Below are 10,488 nucleotides of genomic sequence, written 5' to 3'. Positions count from 1 at the left end.
ACGCCATTAATCGCTGTTCCGGTTTCTTAACCAAACTGCACATAATATTTTCATACGATTACGTAAACTACATTTGAGAAGTTTGTAAAATCCTCTCCCAACTTTTCAGCAAATACAGTGATGAAAACCAGACATGACAACCGACCTATGGTATGGATCCATGGATGACCTCAAAATGATCATTTTGAGGTCAATCGACCGAGCACCCTTTATTAATTCGTAGTAAGGGTTGACGATTTTAAAAATTTAAATTATATAAATTTTAAAATTGTAAAAAATTTAAAAACAATTTAATAAAAAGGGCTGAAGATATTAAACAAAAATGTTCATTTTAAGCTCCCTCTATTAAAAATATCCAACTTCTACAGAATAAGGTCCGTAAAATTCGCGAATAGACAAAAACAAATATCGAATTAGACATTTACTACAGGAAAAATTCAAAAAATAACAATAATTTTCACAAAAAAAGTTTGAAAATATTCGGAAAAAGGCATTTGTGACATTTTCTTCCTGGATTTCTAATGATGACTTTGTGAAACAACACAACGAACCCCTTCACGAGTAGGTGGAGGGACCAGCTTGAGGTGGTTTTGGATTCCAGAGACGAGCACTACGTCGCCGAACCAAGTCAAGCTTGGTACACTAGACGCCGCTTATTAAAATCACATATAATGTTATCATTCGGATATTGCGGAACGGACAAAATCAGAATATGAGAGATTTTGAATGTGTTTCGGGATAACCCCGATGGTGAAGTGATATCGTTCGTGCCACATTAACACCATCTATAGCAGAAGGCCTCCGCGCAAAGATTGTGACGTCATAAAGTGGGTAATTTCACCTGTAGCCATTGGATATAGCAAGCCAGCGCATGCGATATCGTTACCTTTTTTTGGATTATATATAGTAGCTACAGGTAAAATGACCTACTTCACTGACATGACGAGCTTCGCTTGGAGGCCTTCTGCTATGGATGGTGCTGCACACATATACTATACCTATGTGCATGCTCTGACACAGTTTCACAAAGTAGGTGTCATGGCTACTCGGGAAATCTTCAACCTTTTTTGTGGGCACCGCGTCGAGCTGGAGATGTTGACTTGTGTTGTTTTTCCTTTGATATGTTTTTTTCACAAGTGAAAATAAACTATTATACCGCCAACCATTTGATAATTTCCCTAAATTTGTGGCTTTCACCGACGATTATGCGTGATACCCAAGCATCGTTAGCATACATGATAAATCGTGCGAAATTCACCATATTAGCAGGCTAATATGAATAATCGCCATTTCGTATTGGTAAATATAATAAATCGGTCCCATTTCCGGGATAAAATTATTATTTAGATGACCGTACACTGTACTTGTGCGCCAGAGTCTGAACCGAACATAATGCAATATGTATATAATACAATTCTGAGGTAATGAATCATTTCCGAACGTGCCCTGTAATAACTCCTATAACGAACTATCAATTTACAAAATCTCTGATCTAACGAATTTTTACAATTTTTGTGCGTATAAGATTAAACAATAAACCAAACTCCTATTTCACGATATAATTTAACCAATATGACGGATTTTACAATCGGACCTCAATATAACGAACACCTATTAAAAAACTTTACTATTGTACACCGATATTACGTTTACGTAACGATATACAAATTATCGTTACGTAAACATTTTTTTCAGCATTTCAAAAATTTACCAACGACGCTAGGGTGAAAGAGGTAAATTTATTAAACTTTGCTGTAATGCATAATTAACAAATTTATCGCATTTACCGTAACATATACAAGGTGCGGCAACAATAGTTTAATTGAAAGGAATAAAAAAATAAAATGAAAAAAAATATATCAGCGAATCAAGCAAAAAAAATTGATGTTCGATAATTTAGCTTCAAGAAATTTTAATTTGAGGTAAATACAAAAAATTAAATCCATTATACAGTCCAAATCAGAAATTGCAAATAGTTAATGTCCTTCTATCATACTCAAATAATTTTAACCCATGCCAATTGAATGAAATGCATTTTCAATTGAATGAAATGCATTTTCAATTGAATGAAATGCATTTTCAATTGAATGAAATGCATTTTCAATTGAATGAAAATTAGCTGAAATATCGATGATCTGAAAAAATCTTGTCTTTTTCCACTTTATGAAGTCCGGAAACTGTTTGAAGCAGTTTTTCTAGTTCTTAAAAATTAGCAAAATCTATATATTCACTTGTATGCTTAGGAATTTGATATGGCACAAATTTGATAGCGCAAATTTTACTCTGCGATATTCCTAAGATTGGGTCGTATAGGAAATCGATATTCTTTGTAATTATACTGATAGGCATTGTTTTTTAAACATAATTTCAAGGGAATATTATAATTTGGGTTTTTTGTGGTTGTCTTACAACCATAAAAATTTTTTTATGGAAATTGTATTATATTTTATCACGTGTTTACAGCCTTTAGTTTTTATAATTGCGTTTTAAATTAGGTTGATGTATTTTAGAAATATATCACATCCATATTTGTTATGGGCATCTTTTTTTCAGCCACATTGTTGGACATTTTGCCTGTTGCGACGTTGTATTTCTTATTTAGAGAAGGGTGAAGGGTTATAGTTCTTCTCTCTTTGCTTATAATTTTGCATATTTCACTTGGACTTTAAAGCAAATCCTACAGAACTTTTACTTCCCTATTCATTTACTAAATGTTATAGTGAAACATCGCTACAACATAACATAAAGATGAATTCTTCTACAACGATATTTTTCAATATTGTTTGGAAATGCCTTTTGTCTAATGTTAAACTGTGTTACCTCTGGATATAACGATAGTCCCTCCAACGATAACTCTTAAACTAGGGTGCGGGAGAATATTTTTGAGGGTGAAAGATAGGGAAAAAATCACATGTTGACTTATTTATATATATTATTCCATAAAATTGAAATGATGATAAAAATTTAATTTTTAAATTGTTAAAAAATATGAATCATACCTATATTTCGACACCTTATCTCTTAGCTTTCACTTGCAAAAATATGTCACGCGAAAAATTTGCGTTTTAAACGTTCCTTTTCCAATTAGCGATCGAATTATTTTTCCATTTCTTTTGAGAAAAAACACCATTACTTACCTAAACTATTTCGCGGTTTGTTTACATTGGTAACTCGCGTTATGTTGTGCTTAGCTTCGATACTGTCGTGAATACCTAAGGGAAAACGTCAAAAAGCTTAGTCGTGTCAAAGAAACGTTAATTTAATTCATAGCTGTTGCGACTGGAATAAATTACTAAATAACTTTTGCATGAATATTTTTTCCCAAATCTCAAAAAATATTAACTTTTTATTTTAATTTTGTTTTTGAATTAATTTTCAAAAAAATAAAAAAATAAAGCCAAAGTAAAATATTCGTCATTGTCGAAGAAGACATTAAATAATAAGTAAAATAATTTATAATGGTTAATTAATGTAGTTAGTTGCAGAAACAAAACAATTTTTTCTCACACATAAGAAATGCATCATCCAAGGGGGCTGCGGGAAGGTAAAGAAGCATTGGACTGGGGTGTGCGGGAGAGAAAAGAGGTGAAGAACCACTTCTCTGAAACAATATTTTTCCTTGTGTGGTAGAGTATCGTTATATCGAGGTTTCACTGTATTATATGCTGTAAAGAGGATCTCTGGTATTCATCTCATTCGCAAATGTCATCCTTAGTCTTCGTCGCATGGGTACAAAGCGCCCATGGAGCACAAAAGGTTAAGAACCCCTTCTCTAATATCACTAAAGATTGCTACCGTCAGTGAGTCCCACATCAAAGGGATTAGCGCACCAACCTCTGAACGAGGTCCCGGTCTAAAGCACTCGTGTGCAGAAAATGACGGTGGTGCGACAAAAATGATCAAATGATCTAATATTACTAGTTACATGCAATCTTTTGACTAAGGTATATCAGTTTCACATATTATTTACCTGATTTCAGTCGTCTTATACGGAGATATTCACTCACATCCGAAATGGATTTTGAGTTCCCTAATCAAAAAATTCAAAATCGTAGTAAAATATCGTAAAAGAAAAATTTCAGGAAATTTAATCCGTAAATTCTTGTATCAAACAAAATGGAACATAATATCCCACGGATGCGTGTAATGAAATTTCTTCATTGTTGAAAGTCATGAATTCCCTAAGTATTTAGGACTTCAATGATTTCTGAATTATGAAGTAACGTTGCAAATAATATATTTTTAGTCTCGAAAAATTTTTTGGCATAAAGTCAAAGTATGTACATAATTTTGAAAAAAAAAAGAGAAAATATTTTTCTGTTTTTTACGTAGTGGGGAGAGAAAAAAAACCTTTTCCACTTTGATTCACCGTGTGATCTTCACCGCGAGAGATGCATCCTTCTCTCTCTTTCTCTACTATGTATGGGTCAATACAAGTATCCAGGTTCCCTCTGGTGGCAATTGCCAGGAATTTTCAGCTGGCTGCTGCCGGGAGCTTGCCGCTGGCACTTCAAACAGTGTATAAGTGCTTTCGGTCCGCAATTTGTGTGAGTTTCAAATAGTCCAGCGCGAAACGTTACGTGTGTGCGTGTGTGTGTGTGGTATGAAAAGGCTCATCTTTTATTCTTATTTAGTTATGGATTTCGAAAAAGACCAGGAGAGATAAAAAGGGAAAAAATATATAAATTCCCGGAAAAATATGGAAATATAATATTTTATTTTCGGATATATTTTTTTTTTTGGGGATTCCTATTTTTTGTCAACATAATTTTTTTTTTGGATACTATAATCGTCAGTTGTGAGGTGTGCTGATTCTTTGGAAACGTTCACGTTCGGACATTGGAATACTTTTTCGTGCACTCTTTGAAGTGTGATGATGGTATTTAAACACACTTGAGTGTTTCGTTTATGTGAAGTGTTATTCTGGAAATTTTCGTTGCTGACGTATATACCGTGGGAAGTGTTTTTCGTCTCCTGTGTTATTGGAATCGGATAACTTTATGACAGTGGTGAGTAAGGATTTAAGCTTTTAATGTGGATTTAAAAGTCTGTGTATAATAGCTGTCTATATGTTTCGTAGCTTCAGACCCTGCATGTTTACGAACCATAACTGTTTTGTGGACGCTGTTTAGAATTTTTGAATGCGTGAAGTTGTGTGACACGCTGAACGTAGATTTGATGGATATAATTATGCAAAATGAAGAGTTTGTTTTGAATGTTGTTGGGGTGGGGAAATGGAAGTTTAAACTATGCTTTAAGTTCAGTAGAAGATTTCAGATGATAAAATTGACACTATTATGTGTTTTTTGTCTTAAAAATTGATAATAGTGTCGGTGTGTTGTTAATGAACAATAAGGGATTGCGAAGTATAGTTTTTCTAGAGTTTTGAAATTATTTCTAAACATGAGTTTATTGTGAGAAAAATCGTGAAAAAAAAGTTATTAAGGAAATTTCCTTGCTGCACAAAAATATTTGATTGGAATTCCTAGATGGATAAAAATGCAAATGTTTTCCTTTAGATAAAAAATTATAATCGGATTATCGATGATTAAAAAACGTTATCTATTTTTTTCCATATCTTAACTATAATCCTTAACGTGTTTGCTTATTTCATGACTCGATTACGTGAGACGAAAATTCCTTCATTCAAAATTCTATTCAAAAAAATCTTCTTTCGACATTGTAAATCCAAAAAATATAAATAATCAAATTGTTGCTCAGTGTTGTACACACAGAAAATGTTCACCCAAAAAATAATTGCTCGAAACTTTCCATTAAAACTGTTTATTCTAAAATTTCTATCGAACAATGTATGTTCGAAAATTGTTTATTCTAGAAATATCATGCGCAACAATGCCCGTTAAAAAATTGTTTATCTAAGCATTTATCGAAAAACTGTCAGACCATTCAAGAATGCTTTCATTTGGAATAATTATTATCAAACAATGATAGTTTGAAAACTATCTCAATGATTAAAAATATCATTTTATTACATTTTTCCTTTTTTATTGCAGTCCTGAAAGTTTTTCTGTATCTATTTAGGGAATCATTTAATTGGGATGAAAGTTAATTAATAGCGTAAAACCAATTCATTAAAAAAAATTCCATTCGAAAATTACTAATCCTCAAATTTTTCTTTAGCGATGTCCACGAAGAAAATTCTTATTCGAAAAATAGTTATTCTAAAACTATTTGTTCCAAAATCCCTACCCAATAATGTCTATAGCAGAAAATGTTTATTTGAGATAGATCATACTGCTTATAAAGTTCAGAAAATGTTTTTAAACAAAATACGTCAGACTAAATATTTTTATTTCTATTTTTTTCCTTTTATTCGGAAAATATTTATCAAAGGACTACCTCATGAATTTTTTTTCAACAATGTAGTTTCAAAAGAACATATTCAACTATGAGAGACTTCGAAAAAATTTTGTTCACAAGACCGATCAAAAGATACTTACTCTTAACATACAAAAATGCTCGTTTAGGGATTAGCTATGGGAAAATTGCATTCGGAAAATATATGTAAATTATTTCTACACTTTTATCCAAAAACGTTTCATCCATAAAGTAGTTTGCATCGGAAAATTCTCATAAAACATTGATGGTACTTCAATAGCACTTCAACAATGTCTTTTCAAAAAAATATTTATGCAGCAATGAATGGTCGAAAAATTGTTGTTTAACAGTGAATGTTCGAAAAACACTTATTTATTCAACACTGTTATATATATATTTGTTTTTTGGTATACAATGTGCTTACAAAAACCGGCACCCAACAATGTTAACTGAAAATATGTTCATTCAAGTAACATTATGCAGTTATGTCCGTTCAAAATATGCCTACCGAAAATATTTATCCAAGATATATTATTCAACAATGATCTCTTAAAAATGCTCCAAATGGCCTTTTTTTTCAGATATTTTCATTCAACAATGGGTATTAAAAATTCTCATCGAACAAGAAACGTGCACAATTTTTTTTATCAAACAATGCGTACAAAAATTCATTATCCAAAAATTTCTGTAAAACTGTAAAAAATAATGGTTTATAAGGGAAAAAGTTTGTTAAAAAAAACAGTAAGTGACAATGTCCGTTTAAAAAACGCTAAAAAAAATTTCATACAGAAAATATGTATCAAAAATACCCTATCCAATAATGATAAATTCTAAATTCTTCAACAATTACTTTTTGAAAACTTATAACTCAACAATCAGTATTAAAAGAATCCTCAATCTGTGATGAGTAAAAAATTTCTCATTCAAGAACAACAATGCGTATTTAAAAATGTATCATTCAACAATATCATACAATAAATATTTAAAAATATTATTATCCAACTCAATACCTGTAAAAATAGAATTTTACCCAACAACGATCCTGCAAAAAAAAGAAACTTCAACATTGCATGTCTCTTCATTCAGAAAACGTATACCAATTAATTCTTATCCAACAATGGCCATTCAGAAAAAATGCTCATCCACAAAAAAATCTTATCAGAGCTTTACGAGAGGTTCACTGACCAATGCCCAAGCACTTCAGCCCGCATCTGAAACAATTCGTAAATAAATTACAACAATGTCCGTAAGATCTTAAACCTGTCACCTTACAGCTCTTCTCTCCGACTGGGCTTATTGATCGCCGCTAGCATTTCCTGACCAAGAAATTTCTCTTCTGATCATTATTACTACGATTAGGACAAATTACCTTCATGTCGTGGTCAGCAGTTCTCCGCAATCAGGTAGTATTAAGACGAAAATAACCTAACCTGAATTATATGCGCACGTTTCTCTCATCTGGAGATAAATCACCATTAGGATACCAGAGGGACTGAGTTTAAAATTAACAGATACCTTAAGACATAACCAAAATTCTTGTAATTTCGAGTAGAAAATTTCTCATTTCTTGCACTAAAACTATTCAAAGTTGACCAATAGAGTTAATTGCGACGTTAAGATGACGGTGAATGCACTTTTGGTAATTATTATATTTAATGTAAGTTGATTTTGCAATCCACTCCGCACGCACAAGAAGCATTTTTCCTTAGATTGATTAACCAAGTAATCGAAGAACTTTTTCTTTCTAACAACGGACATTTAAAATTGCTTCAACAATCACTGTTTGCGTGTGCGAGAATTCTATTTCAACATTGCATGGTCTAAGAGAATTCCCATCCAAAAATGTCCGTTCAAAAAGTACGTACTTACTTCTATACTAAAAAAAAAAAACTTTTATTCAGAAAAGTTTTATCAAAAATATTCTATTCAACAATGATCCACTGAAGGTTCATTCTTCAGAGCTTCAAGAATGCTCTTTTGAAAAATTCCCATTCAGAAAAATATTTTTTTTAAAAACATCGAAAACTCCTTATCAGATAGTCTCCTAGTGATAAAAAGTGGAATTTGAAGCTGTCTTCGTTGGAATGTCACATACAAATACTAAATCCCCACTAGGGAAATTTCTCAACAATTTCAGTTGAAAATTTAAAAAAAAATCTTATCGAAAAATTCATCATCAACGTAGAGAGATATAGTTGTATCAAGAAATTCAGCAATTCAAGAAATTTTCATAAAAATGCATTCACATTAAATGTTCATCAAAATGCATTCACATTAAATGTTCATCAAAATGCATTCACATTAAATGTTCATCAAAATGCATTCACATTAAATGTTCATCAAAATGCATTCACATTAAATGTTCATCAAAATGCATTCACATTAAATGTTCATCAAAATGCATTCACATTAAATGTTCATCAAAATCATCTTTCCCGAAAGTTACAAATTAACAATTACAAATAAACTAAGCTGACTATATTTCTTTCAGAAAAATACGGGAAATCTGGATCCATACGGAATATTGTCAATTATCGCAAATATAAAGTAAAGTTGTCAACTATACCCAAAAATAATTGTTTAAGGCAAGTAAAGTTGTTAATTTCCACCAAAAAATGTCAAAGGCTAGAAAAGTTGTGAAGTTTTGTTTGTTAGTTCCAAAACAAAATTTTCAAACGAAAGTAAAGTTGTCGATCATAGACAAAAAATCGTGAAAAGCATATAAAGTTGTCATTAAAGCCAATACAGAAGTCAAAAGCAAGTAAACTTGCCAATTATCACCAAAAAAAATTCTCAAACGCTAGTAAAATAGCCACAACTATCACTGAAATTGCTTGAAAAGCACCGATCACGAAAAATCATGGGTACTGCATGTAATTGGCCAAAAAAAAAAATATATATTGTTTCACAAATATGTGAAATGTATATATTTGTATGACTATAAGTAATCATGAGAGAGTCATGTTTATCATAGTGAGATTCACACGCAATGAAAATAATCTTATATCTGGATTTCAACAATTAAACTAAGCCTTTTCTGAAATAGAGAAAAAAAAACGGGACATTTTATAAAAAAAAGTGAGGACTACAGGAATGTCCCGTAAAGTACGGATCATATGGTCAGTCTTTGTACGCAAGTATCTGACTGAAAAGTTTGTGCCCACTTCCTCAAAATATAATTATTATTTTTATAATTTGGAGTAGAAAATTTTCCTCATTTTTCTTAGACTGAAGACATTCAAGTTTGATCGATAGCTAATTGTGACGATAAGATGACGGTGAATGCGTCTTTGGTAATTATTCTATTGAAAATAAGTTAATTTTGAAATCCACTCCACGTGCTCAAGAAGCTTTTTTCCCCCCTTAGAATAATTAAGCAAGTATTCGAAGAATAATGAAGAACTTTTTTTGTTCTCTTGAAGAAACGGGATTATTCTTTAGTGGCTATTTTTAGTACCATTAGATTCAGAGCCTCAAGAGTTGAAGACAATGGAATCGTTAAGGCGAAGGTAATTTTCGTGAAATTTGAAGCGAAATTGTCGAACAGAGAAAAATTAATTGGAATTTTCATTTTTGAACTTTTGTTTCTCTAATAGATATTTATTTTAAATTTTTACATTATTTTTTTTTTGATAATATGATTTAATTATTACCAGGAAATATGGAATAAAGACAAATGATGTTATAGAGGGGAAATCAATTTATACCTTCATTTCGTTTTTGATGGTCATGGGATGTCCAAGTCCAAAAGGTGAAGAATAGAGAGATGACACCCTAATAACACCCTGATATACTGCCACATATTTCGGGTTTTAACTTGAGAAACCATCACTTTCATGTAAAACTCATTTCTATTATTTTGTTTTAAGCCATTAAACATTCTTGTCGGACCGAAATATTTCCCTTACTCTGGCATTAGGGCAGTAATTTTCTTAACTTCAAATAAGGAAGAAAATTTTTTTCTTACATTTAAATTTAAAAAAAAGAAAGCATATTTTTCCCCAAATTTAAATTTAAACCCTAATTTAAATTTTGCAACCATCTATACCACTAGAGATACGACCATGCCTTTCTTATTTCACACAGTGTGGCGTGAGGCGCAGAAGTAGAGGCATTAGTAGCCTCTCTTAATTTCATCAAATAGCCTAG

General features: G+C 31.5%; 1 protein-coding gene across 2 annotated transcripts in view; it reads left to right on the top strand.

Moving 5' to 3' along the window:
* The first annotated feature begins 4,504 nt into the window (after nt 1–4,504).
* The window catches only part of LOC149079229 (protein turtle-like), a 670,619-nt gene continuing 664,635 nt past the window's right edge, over nt 4,505–10,488 (top strand). For both annotated transcript variants that reach the window (XM_089240132.1, XM_089240133.1), the window contains exon 1: nt 4,505–5,009. The gene's annotated coding sequence lies outside the window, so the exon portion shown is untranslated. The remainder of the gene's footprint in view (nt 5,010–10,488) is intronic.

The sequence above is a fragment of the Pholcus phalangioides genome, unplaced genomic scaffold, assembly GCF_987345545.1.
Source record: "Pholcus phalangioides strain wild (caught in Gottingen) unplaced genomic scaffold, Ppha-v1.0 ptg000012l_1, whole genome shotgun sequence".
NCBI lineage: Eukaryota > Metazoa > Arthropoda > Arachnida > Araneae > Pholcidae > Pholcus > Pholcus phalangioides.
Note: the sequence above shows the minus strand (reverse complement) of the source record. Positions and strands in the feature narration are given on the sequence as shown.